The sequence below is a fragment of the Varroa destructor genome, unplaced genomic scaffold (assembly GCF_002443255.2).
Source record: "Varroa destructor unplaced genomic scaffold, Vdes_3.0 BEIS01000004.1, whole genome shotgun sequence".
In the NCBI taxonomy this organism is placed as follows: Eukaryota; Metazoa; Arthropoda; class Arachnida; order Mesostigmata; family Varroidae; genus Varroa; species Varroa destructor.
In genome coordinates, this window is record NW_019211457.1 from 47309592 (window position 1) to 47331496 (window position 21905).

At 39.3% G+C, this 21905-nt stretch overlaps 1 long non-coding RNA gene across 4 annotated transcripts in view; it reads right to left on the reverse strand.

Annotated features, from left to right (window-relative positions):
- LOC111250309 (uncharacterized) overlaps positions 1-21905 on the reverse strand; it is a 48340-nt gene that overhangs the window by 21091 nt on the left and 5344 nt on the right. For 2 of the 4 annotated variants that reach the window (XR_015326864.1, XR_015326866.1), the window contains exon 3: positions 20156-20291. This is a non-coding gene — a long non-coding RNA (uncharacterized LOC111250309). Of the gene's footprint in view, positions 1-3644; positions 4106-19419; positions 19688-20155; positions 20292-21905 lie in introns of those variants that run through there. The other 2 variants (XR_015326865.1, XR_002673292.2) reach the window with 2 other exon arrangements.

A 21905-nucleotide genomic window follows, 5' to 3' on the forward strand; every position in this document is an offset into this window, starting at 1 on the left:
TCGATGAGCGACAACAACGACGGATCAATCTGTTTAATATTGGCGTCCTAATTCACATCGGGGTTTGCTGCTTTAGATTTATCTTATTGTGGCTCTCTAGGCGAATACCTTATAAAACCCCAGGGTTTCTTTTAAACGCTGCCTCATACGATAGTCGATTTAATAAAAGGGAAAAAACGATCATTTTAGGGAGAATTAAGATAAGCTATAGAAGCGATTGGCAATGTGCTCACGGGACTCGAAAAGAACGATAAATGTTTCCGGCATATCACCCTGTGTTCATGCTTAGGGATTTCGGTAGGCCTCACTTACATGCGCAAATATTCATTTAGCAGTCATTCCATGGTAGGCAGAAATGAAGGCTATGGTATGAACGATGAGGAAGAACGCAATAGAAGTGAGGCGACTCGAGAAGGTAACGTGGAAATGATATTTTGATATCTATCTGTAGAGGATACGATTGGCAGATGGATCGATGAGGATCCTGCTGATATAACTGTAGGCATATTCGCATGTATCTAAAAAAAATGTTTCTGCATATACTACCGATAGGATTGAGGAATCCAAAATCCAAGTTCCACTTGTTCAACTTCGCTAAGAAATACTGGACCATTAAGCCAATTCCTGTAAATTCATAATTGTTGGTTTTCAACGAAAATGTTGGTAACCCATTTAACTTGAACTCAAAACAATCTTTCAAACAACATCGATTCTTGCATGGCAGGGAACCTTTCGTTTAATAAACGTCTGTTCTAATTGTCTGACTGTAGCAGATCGATTAGTCACACTCTCCTGTTTGTCTCCGGTTCTTAAAGGCTAGTTTTAGTTGTTCTGACACACACAGCAGACATCGAAGCAAATTGCGACCATTTACATTACCGCTAATATCCATAGTATTTCGTAACAATTTTCAAAAAAAAAACCTTAAAATTCCCTCTAGTTTAACGTACATAGTGTAGATTATACGAACATGGAAAGGACTGATCCGGTAAGAACTGAATTAATGAAGGAAGAACGTATAGAGATCGTTTGCATCATGTTAAAGGTGTGGCGTTCAATGGTGACAACGTCGTTACTTAGAAGCGGAAGTAAAAGCTGTTGGAGCTTTTCGACGACTCTGTTGAATCTGACGACAAGCAGTGATAGATATGGCGGTAAAATGTCCGTCCCTGCAATTTTTGTACTGACAGCGCTGAGCATAGAGCTCCTTTGCCAAAGGAGGCCAATGGATACCGTCCATTGCTTTTATCAAAAGTTATTCAAAATCATTTATTAAGTGACGTATATATATATATAAAAGCTAAAGGAAGGGTTTCAAAAGTTTACGAGGAACATTTCTGACAGTCGAAGAGTTTTCATAGCAGCTCTGTTAAGGCAACAGGAAATAGGTAAATTATTGCAACAAACCCATTTACCCCTATACCATTTCCATGTTCCTTCTGTTCCATAATGGCATAATGCTGGTATATGTCTAGTGTGCATGTCACGATGCCCTGAGCATTATAGCCTTACTGCAATGTAGAAATGATACAAGCATGTTACATTATTTGATCCGCTCTTTAATATAGTAATTAACACATCTTTATGTATTGTTATTATATAAAAAAAATACGCAAAGGCTTCGATGGTGTCAAACAAGTTTTTCCTCTTCCTATATATAAATTTAGTTCTTCTTCGTCGTTCTGTGAATTGAAATTTATAGACCAATTAGAACCGTGTTAATATTGCTTCGATTGTAAAACTTTTTCGTATTATAGTTTGTTTATCGGCGTTTGCAAAGAATAACATAATATTATGTTTGATTTGCTGCACGGTACGGCTTGCTCTTTCAATACAACATAAACTTGTGCTTTATTTACTAAACTGTTCTAAGTTCTTACACAAAACAATTACTTTATCACTATAACATCGTTACAATTACTAGTAATAGCTAAAAATAGTTACTTCTTTTTCCGCCTAATCATTCGGTCTTATTTTTGACGATTTAAAATTTCCCGCGAAAATCCTTTATTTGATGTGAGTTGTCGAACCTGACGAAAAAGACAACTCTAGACGGGCGGTAAGTGGTGTTCTGGGTCGTTGGCTTATTTCATAATAACAACAGACTGAAATTATCTCACTTCAAAAAAGGTCTATATAGAATATTTTCGCTGATGCGTTTGCAGGTTTTGAGAAAGTGGGCTGATTTGACCAAAGTTAGCCCTTAATCACTTTTTCGAATACAGCGCGGGCAAAATCTTTTTACGTAATAATAATATGTAACGTGTTGTTTTGACGTTTCAATAATCATGTGATGTGTATTATTATTGTACAATTGAGGTCACTATCATGGTCCTTTTGCCTTTGCTTACTCACTCCCACTAATTTTCAATGACTTAATGCCATATTTATTTAATAAACAAATCTGGACGTCGAGCATTCTGTACCGGCGCACCCTCGACTACGTTCACTCGTCCAACTTTTTTATCATCAAATTGATGCAGCAAATCGAGCGGACTAGTGCATATTTTACTGCGTCCGTCGACCAGCGTATCCTGCTCTGTTTATAATTACCCGGTGTGAGTCACGTATAGTTTGCCGTCAGCGTCAGATATAGCGATCTCGTCCTTTGGAGCGATCAAATATACACTACCACCGGCAGTCGCATCCATTCCTCAATGATCATTTACCAATGATAGTGTCTCCGTGACCATGATCGGGTAAATTACTTAAACTACGTGGAACAGCCCTGGGCAGAAACAGTTGTTAAGCGCTCGCTGGGATAGTTAGCAAGCTTTACCTTATCACTGATGTGTACTTCTTCTTCAAGATTCATCCGTTCCATAGAAATTAATACAAGCGAAGTCGAGATTAAAGAAAAGCTGCATAGAAGCGTTCGTTGAGTCACGCCGACACATTCCCGCCCCTATGCTCCTAGCCGCCGGCCTATTTTCACACTGGAACATCCATTAGGTTCAATGAAACTTCACACGGATTTCTAAGATAAACTCCAACTAATATGGGCATTGTTGATGCCTCTTTAGCCAATGCTATTGTTGTTGCCATCTTTGCCTTTCTGTTCGCCTCAGAAGATTCTTTAACGCTGGACGATCTATTCCCATGTGCTCCGGCTTTGACCTTTTTCTGCTGCTTTCATTGCAGCGTCTGCATCGGCGGATGCCTTCAGCTCTCGTGTCCTTTTTTCAAGGCCGATTTCGCTACGTCGCATCGCGATCCTACGCATAACAACACGCAAGGCTAAGCCCCATTATCAGATCAGTATTTTCAGCGTCGACCTAGATGACTCTGAATGCGAAGGGTACGTCGGGGCTATCAGAGGTGCGGGTTGTTAAAGACAATCGAAGAGATAGCCGCCCAGACTGCTTCTTAGTTGGAGCGTTGGAGCGTCGGCAACGTCTGGCTCACTGCCTCACAGGCGGAAGGATGAACGAAACCGTCGATGTGCGGCGTCAGCATCGGCAAGCAGATAGGACGTTGCTTGATAACGAACTAGACGAGCTGAATTAGCGTGTGTGGGCAGTACGACACACAATATGATTGCATGTATCATATGTAGCATCTAAGGACAGAATAGGAGGCGAAGTGACAAAGAGATTGACTTCCCCAACAATGGAGTTAACTGCCCGCTGCCATGTTTCCGCCTCGGTTATAAATCACATATGTATGTGCACCTAATAAAAAATACTGTCAGCACCTGACAGCTCGAGATAAGTGATAGGCCACGGCCATTTTAAAGCGTTCGCATACATTTCGTTTCTGTTAGCACCTTCATGGTAGAGGGCGTAGGGTACACTGTGAAGATTATGTCAGAGTTCTCCCAGCCATAACCTTGGACCCTTATGACTGTCGAGCACTCATTAGAGGTCGCCCAAGTGTAGCCTAGGATGCTTTTGAATGTTGAACATTCCCCTTGGTGTCCTCCCACTGAATTAGAGGCTGGAGACACCTAGGAGCTGGATGAACTCGACACTGCCTCATTCATGTGTTTAACGCGTAGCTGTAACGGCCATTTCGCCTGCGGTGGCGAGGAAGTTCTACAACAGACGAAGTCGCTTTGCGGATCGGACTCGAGATAAGCGGGCCGGGAAAATAGGGCACATACGCGCTAATAAAGAAAATATAATGCTCTTAATTAAGGCTCGGGAAGGACCACCCTGGCGAGCTGGCCGATGCCTAAGATATCGAGGGTTTACCTTGTATGCAGAACGAAGAGAGCATTGCAAACTACCTCAATGATGAAATGGGAAAACCGTAAACTCAGAACATAGTATTAATTATATTACATTTGAACGAAAAATGTATGCAATTAGACTAAACTTACTGTACTAAGAAGGAGAAATAATATATATGTATACATATATATTTAGTTCTTATGCTGTTACGCTCTCTATTTGCTAGTGACGGAAAATAAATATGCCAAATAAACTTGTTTGTATGCAAGTAAAATTGAGCAGTGTATCAGCCGATATCCTGTAAAATAGCCGTACACCCCTGATAATGTAGGTGATAGCCTATGTAACAAGGCTAAAGTAGGGTCGTATTAAGAAAAGCTGCTCTGAACTATGAAGCACTGAATCAGTGAATAAAGGAAAGATGGCGGGCAGAAGTATAATAATATATTTCCGAAATACGTTCCCAAATGAGGCTAAAGCAATTTATTTAAATAACTTCTCTTAGCAATCAAAAATAGACACGTGGCGTTCGACGATTCCATCAGAGATAGGTACCCTTTGTTGGATTTAACTAGAATCTATTTGTCAGCAGATCGACCGCCCTCGACAATGGTTTCAGTATAAGTAAATATATATACATAAACGCCCAATTATTTTTATAATATGGCAAGATAAGCCTAGTTGTCAAGAGCACTCGATAGCCCTAGGATGAACAATAAATAGGAAGGAACTTGTTTGAAGTATATCGACATATCTAACTGAAAAAGCTGGCGTGGTAATTTTCGACGTAATAATAGGGTTGTAATATAGCATTGCCACTTGAAGACAGCAGGCAGTTGGATAAATTCGTACATTCAATCTTCTTCCTATTTCGAAACAGATGTCGACCTACTGTTGATTTTTATAGAAACTTTTAGCTTCGAAACTTATCGAGATGCACCTTTGAAACATGAAATTTAAAGAAAAATCTATATGTTTACATAGCTACTTATCTTTTTCATATACCGAAATGGTGACACACTAATAGATTAAATGCTAAAAACGTATGATGACTTATTAAAAGATATAGCTTATTCAGTTTAGATCCTGTATCAGCATATTTTACTTAAACAGACGTTTCCTGCATAAATTCTAACACTGTTTTGTTGTGATTCGATCATCATAGAGGCTCAGCACCGGACTAATCTAATCGGCCACATGTTTTTTTCTGCCCGTCTGCCCAATAGACTAAATGCGGTTACTCAACAATACGAAGTCTTCGAAGTCGTACAGAAGGCCCCCCTACGATACCAATTCTATGCGATGGCAAACAAGACGAAATGTTGTAACTATGTGTAGCGACTGTATTACGATACAACGAAGGTGCTTTTCGAAAACGACCCTTTTACTCAAGCAAAGGTAAGATTTTTTTGTTCATGAGACGAGCAGAACCACGATTACATCGTGCTATACTGGAATTGTGCTCGACTCGGGGCTTCCAACCAGTTTCTTTATTTCGGTGTATTGTAGTTGCAAGCTGTCTGTTAACCAGCCTCCTATGTGGGCGCAGAAAACGCTTGACTGGAGGCACATGGGCAGCAGGAAGAATGGTACGAAACCCGAGCGAAAATTAACGATGACAATAATGACATCAACGCTACACCCGCAATAAAACAGATACAGGCATCTTTTCAGAGGTTGAGCTGTGCCGGTACTGACACAAACACAACATGGCCGTTGCTATAAGAGATATTATTACTTATGTGACATCAATCGGTTGGAGGTGGAAGTTTACGGATCGATCTGCATGGCAAACGCATTACTCAAGACAATTCGGCCTTAGACGGGTCTTCCGTCCAAAATTGCATCGATGACCTTTTTGCAGACACCTGCGTGTCCTATTGGCAAGGCATTCGGTGTTCAACTTTATTAAGAGTAGAGCTCTGTTATTTTATTGTTATAACGAGGAGTTGTTTTGCTTGATAGAACACCAAGCTAATATTGACGTAAGTACTAAAACGTTACCTCTGTCCTAGTGGCTTATTCGGACAAACTTATTTGTTTTTCCAATGTGTAGAATCTCTCGTTTACAATGAAACTCCCTGAAATTTCATATATATATATATATATATATATATATATATATACGCTTTGGTTGAAATAGTGAGCCTAAAATTATTCCGCCCAAAAAGGTTAATTCGACTAACATAGAGAAAATGCTTTGGTTTAGTGCAAACAATTGCCAAATGTATAATACGACCAGGCTAAGATTGGAACGCGCGCTACAACATTGAATTGTGAAAAGCATCTAAGAGGATTGAGCTAATGCCGTTTGTGTTCGTATTTTCACAGATATTTTTTTATTTGGAGCAAAGGTACAAAATTCGGCCATTCAGAAATTCAGGAATCGTATTTTTTGGTCTAGCCTTTGTAGGTGTACGCAGTAAAAAACAACGCTCGAAATAATTCAACATGATAAAGCACAAAATTCTCCAAATGAACTCTTCGTAGATTCTTTTCCTACATTTGACACCCATAGAATGAAATGCTATCAAGCAAAATATTTCTTTCTGCGCTTGTACTTAGCTTATTTGATCAGATGATCCGGGGGCCTCATTTTCGTGTCACGTCCATCCGAAACAGTGGGCGTCACAGAGGAAAAGGGCTGAGAACTTTTCTCCCTCATGTGTGTCTGGCTACGGTGGTCCTATTGATCGTCTACCCGCTTATAACCCCTAGCGCAAATAACCACGACGCAGCTACTATTCAATCGACTGTTCCAAAATACAACACGATGCGCTCTATATTTAGTGCAGGTTTTTGCTTTTATATTCAACTCGTTTCAATCAGGACGTGAATGCCTAGAATTAACAATGAATGCGGTCCTATATCGTTTACTGCCAGTGGTATAATCTGGAGTAATCACAGGTCATTTCGTTTGCACCTGTTTGAGTTATAATTAGGTATATTTAGGCTTGTTGAAGTTGTTCATTTACCTTTCAACTACAGCTGTAGATTAGAAGAATTTACTGAATGTAGAAACGATACTCGTCCATATGGTGCGCACACTGGAGCTGGGACTCCAAAAGTTTTTGAACTTTACGTGGGTTCACAACTATTCAAAAACGCTAACATCGCTATCTGTCGCTTTATTAGACACATTGATATTTGAATCTTCTAGGCTTTTTTGGATTCATAGAAACTTGTTGCAATTATGTGCAATCTAAGCATCGTAACGAGACTTGGAACCATCCTTATTAACATTGAGCGTTGCCGATTAAAAAGCCACTTATAACTAAAGTTCCTTTGGCGAATTCAGTTACCCGACCCGGTATAAATAGTCACGTTTTTAATCGAAATGCCGAAATAGCAACTTATTATTATATTAGGGTTGAACCTATTTGGTCTAAGCAGTAAATGGCCGTTTCGTCGCATCCAGGCCATTGTCTGAATAGTTTTTCCAAAGTGGATTCATGCAAACTGACCTATACCCTATCGATTGATAACAAAATATGAAGGAGCAATTTTTTTACTGATAAGGCTAGATAAGGATAATAAATGGCCGAAATTAACTGTACATCTTGCACTTAACGGGAAACAGTTATTCGAAGGACGCGAGTTTTAGAGAAGTCTTAGTACGCAGTTGCTTCGTCATAACTTGCGGTTAGGAAGTCGCTTATTCTAATTAACAGACAATTAAATATTTAAATCAACTTCGCTTAATATGTCTTTCTTTCTCTTCGATCCGCTTGTAAGGTGAAGGCTTCAAGTTGAAGTTTCCTTCTAGAAAAACTTCATTTAATCGTTAGCACCAACACTTCAATGTGCATTTTTTAGGCTAAAATTACCTAATAATTTTACCAAAAATGAGGAGTTGCGAATTCGCCTATAGATGTTGGCTTTTCATTGTTTCAGAAGCCTTCTCTAATTAGAAGCCATCTGTTCGCATTATCTTGCTGGTAAGTGTAGCTTTTCAGTGATATGTATCTCTGAGGTTTTAAAGATTCGCAATGTCGCTCCTGATAGCTTCATAGCGGATTATTTAGCGCATTTAGATAGGGCTGCGATCTGAGTATTTCTAACATTTCGTGACCATTTTCGGTTATAGCGCCTACATTTATATATATATATATATATATATATATATATACCCAATACAACTTCAGATACGTTTGGTCGCACTACGTAAAACCCATTGATTATAGAATATTAATGTAACCCTTTGAAAATAGTCCTTGTATCTTTGCTCTGGATTTCGTAGCTAGAGGCTTGCCGGTCAGGCCTGCGGTATAATAGTAGTATAACAGAACAGCTACATGTCACAAAGGCAACGCTCGAAAAATAACTACAGCCATATTAGTTCGAGAAGTAACAGGGCCAACATTTGCATTGTAAACAGTATTTACTTGGTTATCATTGGGAATCAGGAAAAGACTCCACTTATCCCAACCCTTGTTGTATCGGTTAGTGACAAAATACAAATGTATAAAGGTGAACGAGGAAAATGCCAACTCCTCTGTAACTTTGCAACCAAGAGATCGTCTACTGTGACCATCTGTACGACATTATAGTTCTTCATAAATGTAGTCTCTGAAACCATGGCATTCATTTGAAAATTTGCGATGGAAAAATCGTAAGTGATTAGAAACTGGAATAGACCAATTTTACCTCCTATAATTAATAAGTTTGCTGATCCATAGGATTCTACTCGTATACACTAACGTATTCAAATATAACAGCAGTCCTATACGGTTCGATCTGTTTTATTTGTATATTTGGCAAATAACTACTGAGTCTACGTTTGATGCAGGTACGGTTTGCGGTTCATTTTCGATGTATAGAAAAAAATTGACGCTAAAATTAGGCTATTTTCGCTCATTTGGACGTTCAGCATATTTAATAGCAAGTACAGAGCAACAGCCTTAACAGGAACCTGAAGCTCCGTGACTTCTAGGCGATAATTTCAGACACCTTGAGATCAGACAGACACATACAAACGACACAGTCTAGTGTGAACCATTGAAACCAGGAAGACGATGCCGTTTTGTCCAATGAAGTCTAGCAGGCCTGTCGACAAGCAAGTTATCTATCATTAATGAACTTTCGGAACTAAGGAACAAAGGAACTTGTGAAAGGTAACAGAGTCTAAAGGTTAGACTTTCAAGTTACCTCCTTGGTAAAATCCAGTTATCCCACGTTTGGTTTTCAAGACATGGCTAAAATTATATCGTAATGATTCGTTTAGTGATATGAGTTCAACACGAAATACCAATGCATAAACGCAGGTTACTCCTGTCCAGTCGGGAATTGTTATTGTTATCGTAATGCTAGCCTGCATTGTGGACTTCACGCTCACCACGCTGAACGTCTAGAACGAAGAGCTAAATCATATACAAGAATGTTAACGGACCATACATAGAAAAATATAGGCAATACATATCTCAGTTTTGGCCAACATCATTTGTATAGAGTCATAAATAGAAACGTACTGAAGTTCGTAGTATGTTTTCGTCGAAGGACCTTATAACTGTAGTACTACTTATCATAGCAAAGATTTCTGAAATGAATGGGATATTTTACTCAGAGCTGGATATGTTTGACAATTCTAAGGTAATAGCGACACTTTGAGCCTCCACGGATCTTTCAGGGTGAATCGATCAAACCCCACCTTTCCGCTTTATCTAGAACATAGTTATTGTTGAGTGAGATCCCTCATAGACGGAGTATATTAATAGCCCTGTAACACTAAATAGTAACCTCGTAATAACACGTAGTTCGAAACTTACTTGAGCATAATTGTCAAGTTACTTGCTTACTTTACTTAACAAATCACTAAGGACTGCTATTATTCATGTTGGTGTATCTGCTTTCTCCTTTCCTGCAGTTGAATCGGTAGATTATTATGTTGAACAAGAGAAATAGGCCCACCAAAAGTAGCGGAAAAGTAAAATATAAGCTTACCTACTATTTCAAAATGGGCTTTGAAATTTTTAGCTCAAGTTACCCTATTTCTGTTCGATTAGTTACCAGACTATCGAAATTTTTCTATACCAGTTTTTCAAGAAGTTCAAGAAACTTCATGCATAAATATCTTCCATCGAAACACCAATTTAATAATATTCTTCTGCTGTAGAATCGATTTTTAAATGACACTCTGTGGGAAAATCTCGAAGTCATGCTAGATTACCCTGTCATATAACCTGGATCTAGAACCGGGAAGAATTACTAGAACCGGGATTACGGTTGATTCAACACGCGAAACCCACTTCTGGAAACGTAGTGGCAACAAAAAATTTGGAACTTTCATAGGTTGACATAAATTTCTGGGCGAAATGTTTTGAAATAAAGCGCATTGCGCATGCAAAAGGGCTCTGAAGCTTAATGTCTCAGACAACAAAGTTACCACGAATATCGACTACCACTTCTATTTTACGCCATTACGGTTTTTTTTTTTAACATTAAAACGTTTTTCTTGTTTATAACAAGATAAAATTAATTTATGAAACGATGAAATAGGTCTAAGCCCTAATGAAAATGAATTTTTTTATTTTGAAAAATATTACAATAACGGGTTCATAAAGGAGGCCTAGCGCCTTCAATTGGTGTCACGTAATAAATTAACGACTCAACAAAAACACGAATTGTTTTTAAACTTGGTATTTGTTCAAGATCGTAAACAAGACAATAGACAATTAATATATTCTAAAACGACAATGAGATACATACGCAATAACGTATTGGACCTGTGAGGCTTGAGGGTCCGTTTTACTCGCTATGTCGATTGTGTGATGTATTTACGTTTCCGCACATCTGACGATTTCGGTTGGTACGCGAAATTATTTAACATGTATATTGCAATATGCGACATTAAAGCTCATGAACATACAAAAATACGGCACGACTCTCTAAGCGATCTAAAAAAATTAAAAGTAAATCTTCTGTAGTGTACCTTTTTAATAAGCTTCCGAAGATCGTTGTCAGCATTGAAGGATGTTCCGACTATTGTCATTGTTTCAACCCAATAGGCTCATAGAAACACTGTTTACCGATGAAGCTGAGTAGGCTTAGTCTTGCTGACAGAGGCCCAATGGAAATGCGGAATATAACATCAGCCATCACGTACTACTTGACAGACATCTTTCACAGTTCGTGGCGGTTCAAAATACCCCCGAATGGAGGCGAAGAAAATCTGGCAAAATAAATTTCTTTTTCACGTTTTCGAAACGGCATTTGTGTGAGCATTTGTGACAACGGCGAACACGACCGTTTGCTAAAAGTCGCTCGCGGTACATCGGAGATCCATTGTATTAATATAGTATGTAAACTTGGCTTATGATGACAGTAATACTTTAAAAGGTCGTATAATAATTTCTTTAGTGTGCCTTAATTTATTGATGATATTTTCAAAGGACAAGTTGATCTTCCCGCTATTTATCAAACTTTCTAAACAGTTAACTTGAATTGAAAAATATTTCTGATGTTTTTCGTGCACTATCAACCCTTATATACACATATATCGCACATATATAGTCTACGTAAAATAGTAGATATCTCTAAATATTTGCTAAACTTTCTACGAAGGTAACACGTTCTAATTCGGATACAGCTAACGAACCATCTATCTATTACTACAATATCTGTCTGCTCCGGATAGGCCAAATATACTAGCCGGTCAAACCTATTGAGTAAATTCATTTGTGATACGACGCGTGCTCTTGACGACAAAAAAAATATTTTTATAAATTTCCAAATAACATTTGCGTCCCTAATATCAAGTTAAAAATGCAACTATTTCCTATTAGAAAGCCCACGTATTGTCCTTTTTCTCCTTAAGTCACGCAAATATTTCAATGTTTGGTTAAACGATTTAGCGTGCGCAGTTCCGCTAATTGTTAGAGTTTTTTTTTTCGCCGTTCTGGACTCCTTTATGGGACTCTTTACTATGTTGAACGAATTCCAGTCTCAGGTTTCCGTTTTTGGACACCCAGGCCTGTCCCATTGAATGAATTTATCCACCATAGTCTTTTTTGCACTGGTCGTTCGCAGGAAATAATAAGCGATTCGAGCCATATGCCGCCCGTGGTCATTGCTGCAGAATTGCTATTGTGGCTGCTAAAAGCTTTCATGCTTCCTCAGTCACAGAGTACGTTTCCATAGGGGTCCACAGTGGCCACAGCAGAGCATCCCTTGCTAATCCTTGCGTCCAGAGGCGCAACTGTGTACCACTAACTGGATACCGGTGAATATATAGTGTATGTACTTAGGTCAAGGTCAGAGTGAAACCCATCGCATCGTAATACTGGCCCATTCGCATCCTGGTCAACGTTCGGGTCATATCGTCCGCGCTAAATAGTACGACATGGGTCTATCCTAGGTAATTATATATTGTTTACTGCTCAAGCACCGCGTAGATGGCAACGAAGAAGCTAAGAAAATGTATTCAAGTGAAGTAAAAAACATCGCTGTTAGAAGCAAATTGGAGTTATCAGATTAGTCAGACTGTCTAATTTATCGGAGGCGAAATAGTCGTTGCGGACAACATGTGTGTAGGTGTCGAAGCACTTGCTGTTTCTTCTTGTCAACTTGCGGCCAGGGGCTTTTACGCTCTACGTAATTAAATAAATGATAATTTAGTTTAATTTTATTCTTGACTGAATCAAGACAGCTTCTCTCTGTAGTGGATAAGGGGCCAGTTTCGGACTTTACCTTATTGGAAAAAGGCCGCATCCCACACGCTATGTACCATCCGCAGAACGATTCCCCCTTTTATGAGCCTGCCCATACATACAATATAGACAGATGTTTTATGTGTATTTCTCTGCATATAGCAACGGGCTTGTATAAAAATCATACGCTAAATTATTCAGCCTGTACTCACATCAGCCCGCTCCTGATAACCCCTTATCCAGCTCCATAAACAGTAAAAACTACAAAAAAAACATTGACTGAATGTGCTCTCAATATGTTATTTATAGTAGAATATATAACGATATGGGCACTGGGTTAGCTTCTTCACACGCATTAAATATACTGCACGTAGCGACCAACTATATAAATCATGTGTGAGAAAGGCATTCGCACCCAAATAGTTTAATTGAATAGAAGGTAAATGCTGGTATGGTGCTAAACACTCTAAAGCTACTAATCTATACAAAATTATTAAATTAACTATAAATTAATTAAAAAAACGCATGAAGTAGTTTGAAGTCAGGAAACACACGGTCCGCTTAGTTGTCAGAGACAGCTGTCTGAAGTCGCCATAATTAACGCAGTACCGGGCGTAAAACTCAATATCGTTATCTATTCTAGAAGTTCTAGGGAGGTACCGTTGCGATGACCATCTCTATCACAGATGGCCAATGCCACGACGCTTCAGTATAGTAATATAGATTATAATCCAATCATGATAACATTACAAGCCAATGATAATATTACGTCAAGTTAATCCAACCAATCACAAAGGACAAATCTTGTGTAAGGCAGTCTTTTAATCCACCTACAACATTTATCTATAGTAGCGCCTTCAAAATACACATTACGTTACTAAATCACACATAGAAAGCAAAACGCTTGCCTATCGGAAGTGTCAAAACTAGTGTTGCATATGTGTAAACGGCTCATGTAACCAAAGTTACAATTGAAACCCCATGGGATCAGTTCCTGAGTAAAATGTGGTTTAATTTGAACGGATAATTGGTCATATGTAATAATCCTTGCAACATTCTATTTTTCTACAGACAAATCTCTATTCTTATGTTATTATGCAATAGGGATTAATTTGTTAGCATACTGAAGCTTTAATTTCATAGTTGAACGACGATTTTTTTCTGGGTTGACTTCGCAGAGTCAGCTGCATAAAAAGAAATAGGCCCGTGCTCACATTTCAACATTGTGCCTTCGATTTCACCTGCCTTGCGAGCGCCTTAGAGAACATCTGCCGTCGCTTGATTCCTAAACCCATTTGCTGAATTTGCATTTACAAGAACCAGATGCTTAAAACAAGATAGATAGCCCGCTTATTTGCATTATATTGGTGTTATACCACACTGTGCAGCTCCTCTGCGCTAGTCGGTGCACTGATGTTATGCAAAATACCCAGAATCTTTGCTTTTACTTTTAATGTAGCTACAGCATAAGATACTGGTGTCACACAAAGGAGTATTCCAAAAGGGGTCGCTTTTAAAGGAAAAGCTTAAGTGTCACTAGTAATCATACTCCGTGTGAATAGTTCGCACGGTTAAAGCCGAGCATTGGATGGGACAAGGTAGTGTTGTCCTCAGTCGATACTCTTCTACCAGCATTATAAATGGTGAAGAAGTACAAAGTCTTCGGGAAGAGGTGAAGCTAATCAGATGCGGTGGCTTGCACAGTGCAGAAGCCATTCGTAGCTGCCTGGTGAGTTTCGCTATTCAGTATCATTTTTACGTAATTCGTCTGCGCTTAAATTATCGGTGCTAAGAGGCTCGATAATATTGAATTAGGACGTCAACGCAAGATATTTGAATAACGTACCGGCAGGATGAAGGTAAGATGTAACAGATTTATTTACGATCTGCAGTCGATCTATTACGTAAACAGTGTAAAAAATACGACGCAACAAACATAGGGGAAGACCGTATGCGTACAAAAAGTTAGCTGGAGTTTGTCTAGGCTTATTTTAGTAGCTGTTAGTGCGTTATTCAAAAAACACATCGCTACAAAATAGGAGTAATAATTATCTAGAATCTAGTTTTTTTTTTTTTTAATTTTAAACAATATTTCTAGCGGAAGAAAATGACAGTAACATCTTTTAAAACATCCAGTCAGGTGGAACAGTTACCTTTATTTCAATTATTAATCAGTAACTATATTTTTTCTCTTACAACTGCGTACAAATCGATTCCAAAACACTGTGCAGGACAAAACAGCAACTTCATGCAATACCTGTACATGGAATATACTGAAACGTCTTAGCCCGAGTTCTTTTTTTTTGATACAGAATACAATATTCAGTTGTGGCCGAATTTCTGGCTCAGGTAAAGCCACTCCTTTGCCCATTAGCTTTTTAACATATGGATGCATATACGGCCTATCCAAATTCCATTAAATCGCGTACAAACAGTCACCATTTTCAGAGTCGTCGACATGTTTCTGCCTCACTGTCTCACTCAGATTAAGCTCTTGCTGCAAAACGTGTCGGTGCCTACCCATGTAAAGCTGAACCCATGTAGGTGAAAATGAAGGGCAAAGAAAGGCCTTAGCTATCAAGCCGAGGCAGAGTTAAAAATAGACATTATTAAGTCAACCATTCAAGCTAATCAAATTTTTACGCAGCGCAGCTGGTGGGCCATCTGTAAACTGCAACGCCGTTTCCAGCTTTTTTTGATATACGTACTCAAGCCGAGGCTATCCGAGGCCCCGATCAGGGAGAAGGAAAACTGTCACAGAACAGCCCGTTAGCAGAAGCGTTCCCAATGATCCCACCCTCACGCCCAACCATCAGTCGTACCTTGTTCTTGTTGAAGGGCCAGAAACGTCACCTGGGCCCAATATTCGTTGCTGCGACCTTGGTCGAAGCTTAAATTTTTGCTTTTAAGTCTGATCTGACTACATTGGCCACTTCCAGGGGCCAATGAGCTACGGGAACAAGTGAGGATTTAGCCAGCTATACGCACGAATAGCTTAGGATATTGGTAAAAGAATAGCGCGGAAACAGGGTGTGAATATAGGCCGTCGAATAGCAAGCGGCATCCTAATTTTGTATACCCGGCTGCCTTCCTTGTTGTGACCTAGTCTATGTGTATAGAAATGTGCAGAATAGGTGCATATGAATGTTATAGCAGAGGCATAATGTTCGCTTATAACGAATTTGTTAAGCTGGTAGTTGGAAGGTTGAAGCTTTCATTGTAAGGGGGCTCGATGTCATGAAAGTGATGTTCTTATAATGGGGATGCACGGGCTTAGCCTTACCATTTAACTTCATGTATTGAAATTAAATGGTAAGACTATGGTAAAATTGAAATATTGAATCGTGTACATGTTTACTTTTTGTTGGCTATTATGCTTACACAGTCGTAGAAATAGCTTGTTGTCCACTGTTCTAGTAACTCAGCGGGCTTATAGATCAAATGTAACCATAAGGAAACAATGGCAATACGTACGCAGCTGTAGACTAATTAGGATCACTAGAGAGCATTCGAAGTTATGAGAAAACTAAACTTTTTTACAATTCGTCGTTTTTAACTTCCATCTAGCCGACATGAAGTTCCCATGCTAACGGCTTAAGTTCAAGCGGCGAATCTACAATTCGAAGGATCCAATAAGTGCTTCCAACGAGGACAGTCCTCTCTGACGAGGCTGTCCTGAACATACGTGGCTAGCATCGAGCATAGAAAACTGATTTATTAAATAGATTATAGACTTTTTTACTTAAGCAAGCTAATATACCACATTTTTCACTTCGTTAATTGTTATTTAAAGTATATTAGACATATACATCGTCACCAACATGCGCGCCTAGCAATTTCTCCCTTTAGAACATGGCCTGCTGTATTCGTGAGCCTTGCCATTCCAGTCGTATCATCCTACTTTCCTAAATTTCGACACATATTCATTGGCACAGCCTCGAAAAGATACAAATATCTTCTTCTAGTTAACATCTAATGCACTGATGTCAATGATGTTGAGCGTCTGGTAATTAACTAACAATGCGTCCATATAGTACTCGGGTTCGATTCTACCCAAATCACATTGTGTAGTTATTTGGGGCCCTTTTTGATGAAACTATGATTGTCATAGGGCACGTCTGGATGCTACGATATAAGTTAAATATAGGACAACGCCACTAACGCGAGAGAAATTGATGTCTTGTCCTAAGATGAACGTGCCAAATTGCAAGGCTAATGCAGATTTTGAAACTATTAAAACTGGGTTTCAGAAACTAGAAACTGGGTTTCGACCCCCGTTGCATAGATCAACGAATGCTACCGCTAGAGTATCGGCAAGTAGGACTCAAATGGATTACGTCACCAACTTATGGTGTGCCTACTCACGGAAGTCCTGTTGACTAGAGCTCTCACATCAAACAGTATCGTATAGAAACTGAAATAATTAAATTCTGTTAATGTTACGAATAGCTTTAATGGATATTCTTGTCGGAAACACACGCCCTCTTCTTGTGGCAAAAGATGAAACAGGTGACAACGCCGGAGACCGAAATTTTCGATCCAGTTCGGGTCGGCCGATGCGGTCTTGTACTTCCAAGGTTGTCAATAAGGCAAGTATCGGCAGTAACGTTTTACATACAGTTCCCTACAGGTACCTTGGCACCGGGGCATTAGCCAAACGTTTGCTAAAATAACAGTATGTATTTTTGTGGTTCAACATTGAAAAGACTGTTTTTGTACGTTAGTGTTGTACTTGTATTGGTGATTTATTGTTATTTCGTAAGTAGATTGGCTCGATTGAAGTTTCATCAGCTCATATGTATGTAGACTGATCCCGATTTTTTTTAGTGAGCTAGACCTGTCCACACCACTACCCAATGTATGGGAAATTTTCTCTTCTAGGTGTTGCTTTCAGAGGACCGAATGTTCGATAGGTCAAACAACTATAACCCAAAAGACTCTTAGACCCTCCATGAAAATCGGATTCCAGCTATTTAGAAAGAAATAAAGCTTTACATTGCATTATTTAGTTTTTACACCTTTGTGACCGGCTGCCCCACTTTCCGAATGCTTTGTGGACGCGTATGAAAGGTACCTCATGGATGTCTATTATGCAACTAATATGAAACCAAAGGGCTTAGATCTTAAATAAATACGCGCTCCCATGAACCTAGCCAAGAGATAGTCCATTAATCACTTCGCTGGGTTTTTTTTTGAAGGGTTGACTTCAGCCATAATCGTCACGTTTCTAGGCAAACTGTACGTGAACAGCCTTTGAGATTATTCAGATACCCGGAGACATTTTTTAATACATTAAAAAACTACTATCAGCCTTTAGTCGTTAGTGCCCCCGCATTCTAAGCAGCCGTTAAAATTTTCAGCAGGTTCACTACAGATACGTGCTTTCAAGTACACGCGCGCGCTATTATAATTTGAAAAAGGTTATTAAGCCTGTAATGGATGATCCTGTAGGGTTATTTGAGCTAAACTGCAAATAGATTTTTTAATACCCATACACATATGTGATATTGTTATGGTGTAGAATTGACAGATCAAGTTATTGCAACTTGTGGAACAATTAATATCTCCGCAGCTCAAGCCGTTCCTATCGCAGTTACTGAAAATAATTACCAATTATGTTGTACTTAGAAATAAGAGTTTTCGAAAATACCTGAAGATATATCACAGTTGGCTCCTGCTGTGAGAACAGCGTAGCTCACGATTAAGGGACTTAGAATAATTACGAAAATTTTAGTTTATGCAGTAGGTCAAAGCAAAAATAATTTATCTCAGTCGGGACGGCCGTTCGAGGTGTTTTGTTGCGGAGAGATGTAATGAGTAGAGATCAATTAATGATTGAAAGCGTGGTAGGCAGACAATGATCAACGGTCAAAGGCATATCGATAGCAATAACGGATCGGGGTTAGTTGATTAGTGAGCGAGATCTACAAAGACGGACGTTAAGAAGAGTATACTAAGCAGCTGCAGTGCAAGATTTCAGACGTGTTAAAAAGCAAAAATCAAGTTTAGCGAATCGGCTGATACGCTTCCCTAGACACCTAAGCATTAAATGGGTCAAGATAAGTTATAAACGAAGGTATCTGTTCAGTGGGTCATACAGTCCAGAAATGTATCTTACGCAAAGCAAGCAGGTTATAATCCTGGCTTTCATCTACAGATTCAATTCAGTAGGACCTAGCTTAATATGCGTCTCGCATCTTGGATAGCGACGAGAAAAGCAAAACTGTGATAATATCGTTTTCAAAATATGTTAGGAAAAAAAAATAGACGAGTGAATTCATTCAGAACTATCTATCGTTTTATTTAAGCGCTGCCAACATTTTTCCCTCTAAATTGTTGTTTATTAATAATGGCTAGTAATGATTTAGTAGATTTGACTCGGCCGGCGTTGGTTTTCAAAGTAAAAATATACGGTAATGGCTTTAAGCACGAAAGACTAATTAGCAAAGTACAATACATTGATTTAAACAAGTCAGTATATAAAAACGTTTCAGCCCGTAAAACTTTTCCTATCGGTACTGTGCTCCCTGTTTAAAGCTGAACCTAAATTAGCGATAAAACTGACGCCGAGGAACTTTTTAGTTCAGGAGTCTTAAATTAAAATGTGGCACATGTGCCGTTACGTGCACAGCCACTAACGTCGCTGCATGCGCACCCGCATGGCCTAAGGTGAAGGCAAAGCAATGTTGCCGTTTTGACTTCAAGGAGCATCGCCTGAAGGCTCTCAAGAGAACGGGGCCCCCTAGTCCTCAATTTGCAATATACCCACAGTCCAATCCAGCCGGCGTAGTTCTTGTCAATTGGACGTCGTTAACGTTTAAACCATACTTAACTTTTTCCTCTTGTGAGAAATTGAGTTGTAACTTATAGCTGTAACATATTACCATGCATATAAGGGTATGCTAGATATTCGTATATTGTCAGAATATAGAACGCGCCATGGCAGTTACTCAATTAACAACGTCAGACGATTGTAGATAACTAGATATCGACTTTTGAAATTTTGCGCCATGATCATAGCTTTCTACTATATATGCCCTAGCTAATGGCAATAACAATAATGTTAATACAAAAAAAAAAAATTCGTATGGTCATATATTACACATCTATGATTTCTAGCCAATTACGATTTACATAGAGTTTCATGTCTAAAACAGCAATACTTTAGGCAGTACTTTCGAAAGTTTTTACCTTAGTTATAAGAAAGGATACGAACAACGAAAGTGCCCCAAGCATCGCTAAATTTACATGCAAAATACAATATACGTGATTAACTAAAAAAAAAAAAAGACAAAGATATAAGCGTATGACCTAACTAATATAATATGGTACACTTACATTTTGTTACCGATTTCACGCATTCGTTATATTAGTTTGAATGTTGTAACTTTGCAGGAAGCCAATTAATTCGTTCTTTCTGTTTCAACAGGAACTTCGACCCCGGTCGCAAGCTGGGCCCAGGAGACGATGACATCTGCAAAGCAGAAGTCTCATAAATTTTCTTGCTAAGGTCTATGCTTTTGTGAAGCGGTCTAGCCGGCACGACCTGTTGCAGAAGTCGTCAAACAAAGCGTAACTTGCTGCTGCCCAGCCTCATTATAACAGGCCCATTGGAGAAATTTTATCATTATTTTTGACGTGAACGAAACATTGTCAGGACATGGTAAAAATGTGAGCCTGTCAAGTAACTGTGGTACTAACGTGGTTTTTTAGCGAGTTCAAAAAAATAAACATCGATGCTTATGGTTCGGGAACTTGCTCAGAACGATTTAAACACGATTATTAAACAAAGGGTAGATTTATTTCTTATTAATCGTCTTGTCCTATCTTGTTTGAAATAGCTACAGCAAGGAGGCTTAATCCGTACACAAAGATATGAACCGAGATGTCTCAGTATAGTTTTGGACCCCATTTGGTGAAGAAGACTTTTCACGTACTGTCTTAATAATATTTAAATACTTCTTCTCAAAGACATATGCTTTTATAACGGAAGCATTAAAACTCCAGTTACCAGATACCAGTTAACCGATGATAAAACAACGATACGTAGCATAACCGTAAACTATTCTTCGAACTATCCACCGTAGAAATGGTCCCGCATACAGCAACTCAAGCATCACCCCTTTTTCTAGATCCTTGAACACTCAGATGATTGACTTTCCTTTTCCGCTGTTTTTGGAAGCATATGCATGGCCTTGAGGGCCTGGATACGCATCCGTCTATTTTCAGGATCCAAACGCATCGCGTCCAGTTATCACTTGTGGGCATAACGTTTAGGCACGCATCCCAAACGAAACAGCCGGTCTCACCTAAGTCTATATTGCAATGCCAACCAATGACAACTGCTGGAACGTCAGAAAGACCTGCTTTTACGCTGAACGTCCCATGAACCAAACACGTACACTCACTGACGCAGCTATCTTAGCTTCTCCTATTTTATTTGACTAGTAGAGGACGTAGGCTCTTGCCGTCACAGTGCTCTAGTGGCAAACTGGTTGCGTACCAAACGTTGGCGACACGTAGAGGGAAATTGAGTGCAGACATATTTCGTTTAACGTTGGGAGCCGTCGGCTTTTTAAGCGACGCTAAACAACAACAGAACTGGGTCGGAATATCGAAACCATCATTTAAGGTACGCACTCGTCCGAAAACTGCTGTTTTTCTACTAAACGAGAAGGCCTTGCTAACCGGTGCCAATAACCAGCTAACAAACGGACCCACTTTGGGTTTTCGTCAGGTGGTTTGTGTGAAAAGCAAACAAAAGTCGTATATGTAACACAGTGGTTAAGTCAGTTGCGAAATCTTCGTCTACTGCTGGGGTCCTACTGGAGCGTCTGCCAGTAGCACTGGGTTAGCTGGCGCCCATTTGCATATGTCATAGTGAGAAATGGATTTCGATCGATTGTATATGCTTCCCGAAGATGCTTCCACGCTTTTCTTCGCCTGCTATTGAGTTTCATATGGTAGATATTTTTTTACGTTCGAATGAAAGTTACGCCCCAAACAGGAGCCTAAGCCGATCCTTTTTGAGCGGAGACGATAAGCGGTGTGTGCATATTGGTGCCCTTAGCGAAAGGATAGGTATACC